Here is a 14532-nt window from a genome sequence, read left to right on the forward strand (position 1 = left end):
TAGTAGAGAGCTCACATATACCCCTTTTTACCCACTATAACCATTTTACATTATCATGGCACAGTTCTCAAAGCTAAGAAACCAGCAGTGGTACATTACTATTAACTACGCTCCAGACTTTATTAATAAGGTTTACCCCTTTTTCCACTAAGGCCCTTTCTCTGCTCCAGGATCCAAGGCAGCATGCCGTGTTGCATTTTGTCCTCATGCCATCTTAGTCCACTCTTCTGTCACAGTTGTTCAGTCTTCCCTTGTATTTCATGACCTCAACAGTTCTGAGAAGTACTGGTCAGGTAATTTTTAAAATATACCTCAATACAGTTTCATTGTATGTTTTCATCATGATTCGACGTGAGTTATAGGATTTGTAAAAGAATACCACAGAGACAAGGTCCTTTTGTCGTCATATAAAAACAGGAAGTAGTATGGTAGCAACATGACTTATTACTGGTGATTGTTAAACCTGATCATTTTGGTTAAAGTAATGTTTGCCAGTTTTCTCCACTGCAAAGTTACTATTTTCCCCTTTCTAAGTTCTACTCACTGGAAATCAGTCACTACGTCCAGCTCACACTTTGGGGGAGTGAGGGGATAGTAATAATAGTATCCACACATACTATTTGAAATTCTTCTGTAATGAAAATTTGTCTCTCATCCTTCTTTTATTTATTTATTTTGTTATTCAATTATACGTATGGCAACACGGGCTCATGTACATTTATCTTATACTAGTGTTATAATTCAATACTACACTTTCTTTACAAATTATTGTTCAAATTTTTCCAGTTTTGGCCCCCAGGAGCTCTTTCAGGCTGGCACCTCTGTCTTGTGCACATGCCTCCATGCTTTTATTTTTTGAGCATTTTCTTATTTCCTAACACTACAAGACTCTACAGGCTCTTCTTAGAGTTTTCGTGCTCTTACCCTGGTATCAGCCCTATCTCCAAAAAGCCCTGGCCCCTCTCACTGAAACAATGTTTAGAAAGCAAGATTTGAGTGCTCCGTGTGCTCATTGCTCCTGGAGTGGCACTGGCTCTAGACCAACAAACCTCCTTTTAAACCGTAAGTGAGAGGGATGGTGGCGAGAGATGAGGCTTGAGCGCCCACTGGGCTTTTGTTGTGCTGACCTCAGTAAAGGCCAAAGCAGTAATTACATTCTAATTCCTCTGAGAAAACAGAATAAATCCCAAAGACGAGTTAGTTGGGAGAAAAAAGTGAACATACGTGATGCAGTGAATGCCAGAATTGAAAGAGTTAGACGAGAAAGGTGTGGGCAAGGACAGGCCTGCTGTATGCCTATGCCTAGTGAAATTATACATCGCATGCTCTTTCACATCCAAAAGTTTCCCCATTTGGACAATAAATTACCTGGCCAACTTAGAAACTGCCTTGAGGATGAGATTTGTGGTAGATGAGCCACTGATTATTACAATGTTTTGCTGTGTCAAACAACGTTAATCATTCCTTTGCACATTTTATAGAAATTTATATGAAGATTTAAACCACATTTCAGTGTTTCTTGGATGTCAAATTTGTCTTTGTTAAATGTGCTTGTTTTTTTTTTTTTGGCACCTAGCTGACCTCCCCAGGCTAAGGCCTCCCTCCAAAGAGGAAAAGGGCCTCTATCTGAAAAATGCATTTGCTACAGGGGATAGAAATTATTTAGGCAGATAGTATGGGTAGCAGAGTCCTCAGCAGAATTTCCCTTTTAACAAAAAACAGCCCCCAAATCATTTCTTTTTTAACAAAGAACAGCCTGAAAAATCAAGCTGCAGACATAGATAAGCAAGCTGGAAGCTTGCACAAGTGAGTGCTAGCAGCTGTGCGAATATGAAAGGGCTACCTGAGGGTCAGGTATGTTCAACATGGAGGCTCCATCTTCCTTTTTCTTTGTCACCACATGTACAGTAAGGAAACAGGCAACATGGCACCAGTCAGATAGAGAACACATCTGTATAATAAAAGATTAGGATGGAGTGGCCAGCTTTTTAATGCCCTATGCAAATTGTACACCTGGTTCAATCAATCTTTTGTGCCCTGTGTAAATCAAATATCACCTCCTCAAGCTCATCTATAAAACCTGCTCCATTTCGCCATGGACCAGAAAACCTGCTCGGGATCCCTCTCTCTGCAGGACAGAGCTCTTCTCTTTCTCTCACCTATTAAACCTCTGCTCTTAACCTCACTCCTTGTGTGTCCGCATCCTTGATTTATTTGGTGTGGGGCAGTGAACCTCAGGTATTACCCCAGATGAATGATGCCGCTTTGCATTGTTTCTGTAGTCAATTCACCTCATCAATTTTGCTTGGTTTATAATCTGAATGTTTTCTACCTGAGGCCCTTTTGGTATCCTAGGAGAAGATATGATGAATAGGAAAGAAATTTACCTTCTAACCATCTTTTCTCACTTACCCATCCTCTTTCAGCCTGACTTGTGCCTTGGGTAACATCTTAACCTTATGTCCACACCTTCCTCCCCTGTGTGTCCTCACTTCACTTCAACACTCCATCTTCAAGGACACAGGTAGGGTGGGAAATAAGCTTCACACAAAGATCTAGAGTTCAGATTTAGACATTTGAATCCACTACTGTTTATGCAGCAAGGAAAAAAAAATGTTTTCTTCTTAGATTAAAAAAAATGCAGAGAAAACTGTACAGTATAATTTGAAAACTCCAGTTGTCCACCCAACAATTAAAAAAAGTCCAGTATTTCCTTGCAATGACAGAAATCTGGTGAACATACATAGTGATAAATTTGGAATCTAGGTGAACATTCACTTTTAAACAGATTTTATGAAGCAATGCTTGCTCTAGAAAGTATGGTCCTAGAAAATTTAATCAACTACAAAAGAACCACTAGAGTTTGTGAAGGCTTGACAATTAAATGGTTTTAAATATTTGACTAAACGGGTCTCCTGGTTTCTTTCAAAGTTGCACCAGCAAGGGTTACCTAAGTGCAAGCAAGCCCAGGTGACATTTTTATATTTCCAGGAAACTCCTGTGCCAGGATTCAGCCCTTAGAGAATGATCAAATCTTCATTAAAACTCCCAAAAGTAGGAATTGAGACCAGAAAATGACATTCTCACTCCACCAGTGTGTTTAGCATCAGAGCTCAAATTGTAAGAGCTGCTCAGGAAAAGGTCTCAGACCCGGCAGAGGATGTGTTGTAAAAACCCACAGCTCCCATAGCGACCTGCCCTGTTTCCTGCAGAAAGAGGCAAGGACCTGCCCAGAGCCAGAGGTCAGAAGGTAGCTGTGGAGCAGCCCTGCTCAAGTGGCCTCCTCAACCTGGCATCCTGAGAATGTGGCTCAGAGCCAAACCTGGGAAAATCTAGGGAGTCCATCTGAGGTTCAAAGTATAGTCCCCTCCTCTCACCACCTCCTTCTTTTGGGGGGTGATCGAGGGGGTGTCAGGAAGCAGGGTCTTGCTCTGTTACCCAGGCTGAGTGCAGTGGCACAATCACAGCTCACTGCAGCCTCGACCTCTTGCTCAGGTGATCCCCCTACCTCAGAATCCTGAGTAGTTGAGACTATAGGCATGTGCCACCATGCCTAGCTAATTTTTTATTTTTTATAGAGATGTGGTCTCACTATGTTGCCCAGGCTGGTCTCCAACTCCTGGGCTCAAGTAGTCCTCTTACTTCAGCCTCCCAAAGTGCTGTGATTCCAGGCATGAGCCATCTTACCCAGCCTCTTTCTTCAACCTCAGGGTCAGGCTCTACCCTGGGGTAGACGGTACCAATGGCACGTATCAGAATCAATTAAAAAGACTTTTCACGCTTCACCTGCCTGCATTCACAATTCAGAGCAATAATCCCACTGAGAGTTTCATCATCACCTCTCTCTTTTTCACTGATGGTGTTGTCATTGTTGGGGTTAGAGCAAAGTGAGGCACAACAGCAAAGATATGAATTCAACTTAAGTGTCCATCAACAGAGGGTTGGATAAAGAAAATATAGTGCATATACACAATAGAATATACTCAGTTTTAAAAGAGAGTAAAATCACATCTTTTGCAGCAACATGGATGGACCTGGAGGCCATCACTGTAAGTAAAAACGACTCAGAAACAGAAATCCAAATACTGCATGTTCTCACTTAAAAGTGGGTGCTAAATAATACATACACATAGGTGTAGAGTGTGCAATAATAGTCACTGGAGACTCAAAAGGGTCAAGAGGTGGGAGGGGTGAGGAATGAGAAATTAATTACTTAATGGGCACAATGTATGTTATTTGGGCAATGGTTACACTAAAAGCCAGACTTCACCACTGTATCATATATCCATGTTAAAAAAAAAAAACTACACTTTTACACCTTAAGTTTATACACATTTTAAAACGAAGTGAGGAAGTGGAGTTGTGAATGCATGCCGACGGTTAATCAGGAAACTCTTGTTCTGATGCTATCATAACTTACCATTGGATTTGAGAGACGTTACTTAGATTCTTTGGGAGTCAGTTTTCCTGTCTATAGAATGAGAGTCTGGAGCAGGTAAGTATAGTGTAATGGAAAGTCCACAGCACAAAGTCACAATTTCTGGTGCACATAATTTAACTTCCCTTTGCCTCATTTTCCTTTCATTTAAAATGGAGATAATAATATCTTTGTTGTCTATTTTAATGGGGCTACTTTGAAGGTCAAATAATGTGAAAGTTCTTTAAAAACTGTTCAGTGATACATAAACATACAGCTTTATTCCAACTGTTGCTGCTTCACCATTGTCTTCTAAGTTCTCTTTACATTCTAAAATCATAATTTCAAAGTCTTTCAACGTGAAATACTGGTCATGGCATTCCCTTAACTCTTCCATGGTCTTTCATCTATTCAGCCTTGGAATGTGATCTTAGAACAAATGAACCAAAGACAACACCAACATCCACCTCTGCTTTCCAGCTCTTTTAAGTTCTAACAGTTGAGAATGTTAATGCTCAGTGTTACTTAGAATAAAGATCGTCCAGTAGATGGTGCTGCTGTCTCTGAAAATGGACTAAGAAACCATTCGAAGCAACTTCATCTTCCCTACTAAAAGTCTGGAGAATACAGTTGAGGCCAATCTATGGAGAGCCTTGACTGGCAATCAAAGAAGTGTTTGAGTTATTGTCTATTCAGTGTGAGCTCAGTCCACAGTGTGAGCAGAAGAAAAAAAAATAATGATGAAAGGCATTAACTGGAAAAGTTAATTTGATAGAAAACTTAAGGATAGCATGTAGAAGACAGTGACCTGTTCAAGAGTGAAAAGACAGAAGGGCCTTGAGCTTCCAGAGTCTATAGATAAGTAATAAAATGCATAATAATAATTTAAGTCATATTAATTTTTAATAATTTAATATCAGCAATAAATTATTATTATGAAGCACTGCTCTAATCACTTTACGTAATGTTCACTATTTAATCTTCACAATAAATCTATGAAGGAGGAATTGTTATTATGCCCATATTACAGAGGAATAAACTGAGGTTGGGTAACTTGCCCAGAGTCACTCAGCTCATACATGGACTGAAGCTGAGATTCACATCTAAGCAGTAGGCTCCAGAGTGTGTGCTCTGATGACCTAGACTAAAACGGCTACATATTTTATAACCTCCATGGTAAACAGTAATAATAACATTGAACAAATGGGGCAATCACTAAATGGTTGCTTAGAAAAGAGAGTAAGATGACAGTCTGGCCTTTCCCACACTGAATTTAAGGTGAAGACAGGGTGTACCTCATTTAAACCACTGAAGTCATTTGGTCCATTCACTATCTTAATCAACATGGGATTCCCTTTTACAACTTTGCAGAATGGTTATTATAAGGTCTAAAATGAAAGGCAAGGTCATTTTCTCCTAAGAGCTCATCTCTTCCTTATAATCAAATTGGCCTTTGTCAGGCTTTAAATCAAGGTAAAAGGTTTCCTCACTGCTTCTTCTATGTATGAGAGAGAGGGCTGGCTCCATATCTGCTCACCCATCCACCCATTTTTTAACATAGCCACATCTTGACTTCTTACAGGAACAAGGACAAACTGGAGGTGGAGAGGGGAAAAGTCTAGTGCATAGTATTTATTCTTGATGTAACAGTGTATTTTGTCATCTTTTCATTTGTATTTTCATGTGCATCTCACTGCGAAGTGTTCAGGTCACTTTGCTCTCTGAAGGCTAGACTCTCTACTTGACATTAAATCCATAATGTTTTGAGGTAGAGTGAATTGCAGGAACATAACAGTAAGAGAAAGGAAAGAGGAACCACTTATGAGTTGAACTGTCATTGAGCTGCCCAAATAACTACCTATAAATAGGAAGCGTATGGATCTGAAATTCTCAAGAGCTGTTCCTTCAGCACTACTGAATGCAAATTCTTGGTACGTTCCTAATTGAGGACCCTAGACTTCCCAGTCTATTTAACTTGAGATCATTCTGTTTAAAAATAAGAAATGTTGGCCAGGCACGGTGGCTTATGCCTGTAATCTCAGCACTTTGAGAGGCCAAGACGGGTGCATCACGAGGTCAAGAGATCAAGAGCATCCTGGCCAACATGGTGAAACCCGGTCTCCATTTTAAAAATATTTAAAGAAATTTTTTAAAAAGTTAAAAAAAAAAAAGAAATGTTGTACATATTCAAATCACTTTAACATATCATTTCATTCAAATGCATGCTTTGCTTCCTGGTAGCTATTTAACTTCGGGCAAGATACAGTCTTCTTGTCTCAGTTTCCTTGTCTATAAAATAGAACTGTCTAATTTGTAGGACAGTTGTTTTAAAAAATAAATGAATTAATGCATGTAAAGCAGTGAAAACCATGCCTGATATGTAAATGAACTGTAAATTTTAGCTCTATTTATATTACTTAACATCTCATTTGCGTCACATAACAACCTTACGAAATAAGATGGGTAATTACTTTCATTTACAACTAGATTCAGAAAGATTATGGGACTTTCTCACAATCATACAGCTAGTAAGTCTATAAGAAAATTAGAAAAAAAGGCACTTGACATATTGCAAGTGCTCAATCAACATTTGCTGCTGCTGTCACTCTGATCAGACAATGCTAAATTTCAATCCCAGGTTTTCTGACTCCAATCCCAAATTGTTTTCTTTCTTTCCTATATTTTTGTTTTTTTGTTTTTTCCCTGCATTCAGGTTTTTATGGTTATAGGAATACAGTTTAGAACTGAAATACTAGCCAGATCTTGCAAGAAACACCATTACTTACAAGGTACTTCAAGATAGACCATATGATATGTCACAACTCTTAATACATCTGAGAAAATCAAAATTATATCAAGTATCCTCTCAAATCACAGTGTAACAAAACCAAAAATTAATTCCAAAAGGAAACCTCAAAATTATACAAATACATGAAAATTAAATAGCTGTTAAATTATCTTTGGATCAAGAATGAAATTAAGATGGAAATTTAAAAATTCTTTGAACTGAGTAACTATAGTGACACAAAACCTCGGGGATACGGCAAAAGTGGTGCTAAGATGAAAGTTTATATCATTAAATGTCTATATCAAAAAGTCTAAAAGAGCACAAACAGACAATCTAAGGTCACACCTCAAGGAACCAAAGCAACAAGAACAAACCAAACCCCAACCCAGCAGAAGAAAAGAAATAACAAAGATCAGAGCAGAACTAAATGAAATTGAAACAAACAAAAATACAAAAGATAAATGAAACAAAAAGCTGATTCCTTGAAAAGATAAACAAAATTGATAGACTATTAGTGAGATTAACCAGAAAAGAAGAGAGAAGATGCAAATAAGCTCAATTAGAAATGAAAAGGGAGATATTACAACCAATAACAAAGAAATACAAAAGATCATTCAAGGCTACTATGTACACCTTTACATGCACAAACTAGAAAATCTAGAGGAGATGGATAAATTCCTGAAAATATACAACCCTCCTACATTAGGAAGAAATAGAAACTCTGAACAGACCAATAACTAGTAGCAAGATTGAAACAGTAATTTTTAAAGTTGTCAACAAAAAAAGAGTCCAGGACTAGATGGATTCATTGCTGAATTCTATCAGGCATTCAAAGAATTAGTACCAATCTTACTCAAACTATTCCAAAAGATAGAGAAAGAGTGAATCCTCTCTAAAGCATTCTATGCAGTCAGTATGACCCTAATACCAAAGCCAGGAAAGGACATACAGAAAAAGAAAACTACAGACCAGTATCCTGCATGAACATAAATGCAAAAATCCTTAACAAAATACCAGCTAACTGAATCCAACAGCATATCAAAAAGATAATCCATCATGATCAAATGGGTTTGTATACCAGGGATGCAGGAGTGGTTTAACATATACAAGTCAATAAATGTGATACATCACATAAGCAGAATTAAAAACAAAAATTATATGATCATCTGAATAGACACACAAAAAAGCATTTGACAAAATCCAGCATCCCTTTATGATTATAATCCTCAAAAAAAACTGGCACAGAAGGGATATACCTCAAGATAATAAAAGTAATCTATGACAAACCCATAGCCAACATCATATTGAATGGGGAAAAGTTGAAAGCATTCCCTCTGAGAACTAGAACAAATGAAGAACGCCCACTTTCACCACTTCTATTCAACATAAAACTGGAAGTCCTAGCCAGAGCAATTAGACAAGAGAAAGAAATAAAGGGCATCCGCCGGGCGCGGTGGCTCACACCTGTAATCCCAGCACTTTGGGAGGCCGAGGCGGGTGGATCACGAGGTCAAGAGATCGAGACCATCCTGATCAACATGGTGAAACCCTGTCTCTACTAAAAATACAAAAAATTAGCTGGGCATGGTGGCGCGTGCCTGTAATCCCAGCTACTCAGGAGGCTGAGGCAGGAGAATTGCCTGAACCCAGGAGGCAGAGGTTGCAGTGAGCCGAGATCGCGCCATTGCACTCCAGCCTGGGTAACAAGAGTGAAATTCCGTCTCAAAAAAAAAAAAGAAATAAATAAAGGGCATCCAAATTGGTAAAGAAAAATCAAACTGTCACTATTCATAGATAATATAACTGTGTACCCAGAAAACCCTAAAGACTTGTGCAAACAGCTCTTAGGTCTAATAAATGGATTGAGCAAAGTTTCAGAATACAAAATCTCAACGTACACAAATCAGTCGCACTGCCATACACCAACAGCAACCAAGCTGAGAATCAAACCAAGAAACTCAATCCTCTTTAAGACAGCTGCGAAATAAAATAAAATATTTGGGACTATACCTAAGCAAGGAGGTGAAAGATCTCTACAAGGAAAACTACCAAACGCTGCTGAAAGAAATCACAGGTGACACAAACAAACGGAAACACATACCATGCTCATGGATGGGTAGAATCAATATTGTGAAAATGACTATACTGCCAAAGCAATCTACAGATTCAGTGCAATTTCCATCAAAATACCATGATCATTCTTCACAGAACTAGAAAAAAAATCATAAATTCCTATGGAACAAAAAAAGAGCCTACATAGCCAAAGCAAGACTAAGCAAACAACAAACCTGGAGGCATCACATTACCCCACTTCAAACAATACTACAAGGCTATAAAAATAGGAATGTAGACCAATAGAACAGAATAGAGAACCCTTCTGATAAAGCCAGATACTTACAGCCAACTCATCTTCAGCAAAGCAAACAAAAACATAAAGTGTGGAAAGGACAACCTATACCAAAAAAAAAAAAAAAAAAAAAAAATAGTACTGGGATAATTGGCAAGCCACTTGTAAAAGAATGAACTGGATCTTCATCTCTCACCTTATACAAAAATCAACTCAAGATGGATCAAAGACTTAAATCTAAGACCTAAAAATTCCAGAAGATAGTATCAGAAAAACTCTTGTAGATGCTGGCTTAGGCAAAGAGTTTATGATCAAGAACCAAAAAGCAAATGCAACAAAAACAAATAAATAGATGGGACCTAATTAAACTAAAAGGCTTCTGCACAGCAAAAGAAATAATCAGCAGAATAAACAGATAACCCACAGAGTAGGAGAAAACATTCCCAAACTATGCATCCAGCAAAGGACTAATTTAAGGAACTCAAACAAATCAGCATTTAAAAAACAAATAAACTCATCAAAAAGTGGGCAAAGGGGCCGGGTGCGGTGGCTCACACCTGTAATCCCAGCACTTTGGGAGGCCAAGGCAGGTGGATCACGAGGTCAAGAGATCGAGACCATCCTGGTCAACATGGTGAAACCCTGTCTCTACTAAAAATACAAAAAATTAGCTGGGCATGGTGGCGTGTGCCTGTAATCCCAGCTACTCAGGAGGCTGAGGCAGGAGAATTGCCTGAACTCAGGAGGCAGTGGTTGCAGTGAGCCGAGATCGCGCGATTGCACTCCAGCCTGGGTAACAAGAGCGAAACTCCGTCTCAAAAAAAAAAAAAAAAAAAAAAAAGTGGGCAAAGAACATGAATAGACGATTCTCAAAAAAAGATATACAAGTGGCCAGCAAAATATGGAAAGAAATGCTCAACATTACTAATTATCAGGGAAATACAAATTAAAATCACAATGAGATACCACCTTACTCCTGCAAGCATGGCCATAATTTAAAAAATCAAAAAATAATAAGATGTTGGTGTGGACGTGGTGAAAAGCAAACACTTCTACACTGCTGGTGGGAATGTAACTTAACAAAATCACTATGGAAAACAGTATGGAGATTCCTTAAAGAACTAAAAGTAGAACTACCATTTGATCCAGCAATCCCACTATTGAGTATCTACACAGAGGAAAAGAAGTCATTATATGAAAAAGACACATGGACATGCATGTTTATAGCAGCACAATTCACAACTGCACAAATACGGCACCAACCAAAATGCCCATCAATCAACAAGTTAAGAAAATGTGACACACACACACACACACACACACACACAAAATGGAATACTCTTCAGCCATAAAAAGAAATGATGTAATGGCATTTGCAGCAACCTGGATAAAGTTGGAGACTATTATTCTAAGTAAAGCAACCCAGGAATGTAAAACCAAATATCATATGTTCTCACTTGTAAGGGGGAGCTAAGCTATGAGGACACAAAGGCATAAGAATGATATAATGGACTTTGGGGACTCAAAGGTAAGGGTGGAGGGTGGATGAGGGATAAAAGACTACACATTTGGTACAGTATACACTGCATGGGTGATGGGGTGCACCAAAATCTCAGAAATCATCACTAAAAAACTTAGCCATGTAACTAAAAACCACCCATTTCCCAAAAACTATTAAAATAAAAACTCAGATTTTGGATCAACTTTGTATTTCTGTTTTTCATTTAGAAGAAATGTATATTTTTTTCTTTACACCTTCAGAAGCAGACCAAAAACATTCATACTGATAGGTAATGCATGGGTTTGTTTGTTGTTGTTGTTTAAGTTACATCCTCTTGAGCCTTGATGGGATTGGAAAAATTAATGTTAAGGGGTGAGGAAAGTGTGGAAGAAAGAAGTAATGGGAAGAAGTTAAATAAATAAAACGGGAAAGTCTCAGGATGCAAAATCAATGTGGAAAAATCACAAGCATTCCTATACACCAGTAAGAGACAAGCAGAGGGCCAAAGCATGAGTTAACTCCCATTCATAATTGCTACAAAGAGAATAAAATACCTAGAAATTCAACTTACAGGGGACAGGAAGGACCTTTTCAAAGAGAACTACAAACCGCTGCTGGGGGAAATAAGAGAGGGAACAAACAGATTAAAAAAAAAAAAACAAAAAAACCATGCTCATTGATAGGCAGAATCAATATCGTGAAAACGGCCATACTGCCCAAAGTAATTTACAGATTCAATGCTATTTCCATCAAGCTATCATGGACTTTCTTCACAGAATTAGAAAAAGCTACTTTATGCCGCGGCCCTTCCTGCTCCCACGGCTCAAGAAGGAAGTTGAGGCCAGTTGCCCGAAAAGTTGGAGTACATCATAAAATACGACATGTCTGCGCTGCAGCGAGTGCTCTACCGCCACACGCAGGCCAAGAGCGTGCCGCTGACTGAGGGCTCCAAAAAGGACAAGAAGGGCAAAGACGGCACCAAGACCCTGATGAATACCATCATGCAGCTGCGGAAGATTTGCAACCACCCCTCCTTGTTCCAGCACAGCGAGTCCTTTTCTGAGCACTTGGGGTTCACTGGGAGCATAGTCCAAGGACTGGACTGGACTGAGCCCTGGGTAAATTTGAGCTTCTCCATAAAAATCTTCCCAAACTCCGAACAACCAATCACAAAGTGCTGCTGTTTCTGCCAAATAACCTCCCTCATGACTATCATGGAAGATTACTTTGCGTATCGCGGCTTTAAATACCTCAGGCTTGATGGAACCACGAAGGTTGGAGGACCGGGGCATGCTGCTGAACACCTTCAAAGAGCCCGGCTCCGAGTACTTCATCTTCCTGCTCAGCACCAGGGCGGGTGGAGGGGGCTCGGCCTGAACTTCCAGTCAGCCGACACTGTCATCATTTCGACAGCGACTGGAATCCTCACCAGGACCAGCGAGCACAGAACCGAGCCCACCACACGGGGCAGCAGAACGAGGAGCGTGTGCTCCGCCTCCGCAAGGTCAACAGTGTGGAGTAGAAGATCCTGGCTGCGGCCAAGTACAAGCTCACTGTGTACCACCTGCTGATCCAGGCCGCCATGTTCGACCGGAAGTTCTCTAGCCATGAGCATGCGCCTTCCTGCAGGCCGTCCTGGAGCAGGAAGAGGAGGAAGATGAAGTCCGGACCACTAGACCATCAAGCAGATGGTCACCCGACACTAGGAGGAGTTTGATCCATTCATGTGCATGGACCTGGAGCGCAGGCGCGAGGAGGCTCGCCACGCCAAGCGGAAGCGGAGCATCCTGGAAGAGGACGAGCTCCCCTCGTGGGACATCAAGGACCACATAGAGGTGGAGCTGCTGACCTGCTCGGAGGAGGAGAAGATGTTCGGCTGCGGCTGCCGCCACCGCAACGAGGTGGACCACAGCGACTCACTGAGGGAGAAGCTCAAGAAAACGACAGGAAACTATATCCATGACCCAGCCAGCAATGTGGCACATGGAGTACAATGCCAGCGTGGCCTTCAGTTCTTAACACGTGCGTCAAAGGCCATTGAGAAGGGCACGCTGGAGGAGATGGAAGAGGAGGTCCAGCAGAAGAAATCACCACGGAAGCTCAAGCGACATCAGCAACCACCAGCACCCGCAGCCGCGATCAGGACGATGAGAGCAAGAAGCAGAAGAAGCGCGGGCGGCCGCCTGCAGAGAGGCTCTCCCCGAACCCGCCCAACTTCACCAAGAAGATGAAGATTGTGGACGCCGTGATCAAGCACAAGGACAGCAGCAGTGGACGTCAGCTCAGCGAGGTCTTCATCCAGCTGCCCTCGCAAAAGGAGCTGCGCGAGTACTACGAGCTCATCCGCAAGCCTGTGGACTGCAAGAAGATAAAGGAGCCCATCCGCAATCACAAATACCGCAGCCTCAACGACCTGGAGAAGGGCGTCATGCTGCTGTGCCAGAACGCGCAGACCTTACACCTGGAGGGCTCCCTGATCTGTGAAGACTACGGCATCCTGCAGTCGGTCTTCACCAGTGTGCGGCAGAAAATTGAGGAGGATGACAGCAAAGGCTAGGAGAGTGAGGAGGAGGAAGAGGGCGAGGAGGAAGGCTCTCAATCTGAGTCTGGTCTGCCAAAATGAAGATCAAGCTTGGTCGGAAAGAGAAAACACAGGATGGGCTGAAGGGCGGCTGGCAGCAGCTGAGCCAAGGGTCCAGAGCCAAGCCTGTCATGAGTGACACGACAGTGAGGAGAAGCAATAGGAGGGCCTCTCAAGAAGTGGCCGCGAGGAAGACTGAGTCCCGCCATTCCAGTGTCCACTCCGAGCCCCTCGTTCCAGGCTCAGACGGCTTAGGCCTTAGCAGTAAGGGGTAGCAACAGACGTAGTTTCAGACTTGGGATAAAACTGTATAAACAAAAGAATCTTCCATATTTATGTGGCAGAGAAGCTGTAGGACTGTTTGTGACAGGCCTTGTCCTGGCATCAGTAGCATTTGTAACAGCATTAACTGTCTAAAGAGAGAGAGAGAGAGAATTCTGAATTGGGAAAAAGAGAAAAGTACTTTAAATTTCATATGGAACCAAAAAAGAGCCCGCATAGCCAAGACAATCCTAAGCAAAAAGAACAGAGGCCTCAGAATTAACACCATACATCTACAACCATCTGATCTTTGACAAAAATCAAAAAGAAAAGATTATTTGTTTATACTCTAATACATGCTGTGGACAGAAACAGCAGCGGGGCTCCTTTTCTAATCGCTACAGAGCCTGAGTCTGCACTTCTGTGGTTTGGAAGGTTATTAGTATACTCCTCACACTTTTTATGGATTCAGGTTTTGCCTTTCTCAGGTGTTGAGAATCTAGCACTTGATAGTCTCTCAGCACAGGAATGCTGGGGCTAAACTAACTAGTATTCAGGTTCCAGGTGCTTTCTACAAGTTGTGTGTCCATTAACAAGTTACCCTGTCAGTGTTGGTTCCTCACCAGTAATATGGCAG

General features: G+C 41.0%; 1 pseudogene; it reads left to right on the top strand.

Annotated features, from left to right (window-relative positions):
• The first annotated feature begins 11812 nt into the window (after positions 1-11812).
• On the top strand, positions 11813-13833 carry LOC105721950 (transcription activator BRG1-like; annotated as a pseudogene).
• The last annotated feature ends 699 nt before the right edge of the window (positions 13834-14532 follow it).

The sequence above is a fragment of the Aotus nancymaae genome, unplaced genomic scaffold (assembly GCF_030222135.1).
Source record: "Aotus nancymaae isolate 86718 unplaced genomic scaffold, 86718_ANA_hifiasm-v0.15.2.pri h1tg000032l_0, whole genome shotgun sequence".
Classification (NCBI taxonomy): domain Eukaryota; kingdom Metazoa; phylum Chordata; class Mammalia; order Primates; family Aotidae; genus Aotus; species Aotus nancymaae.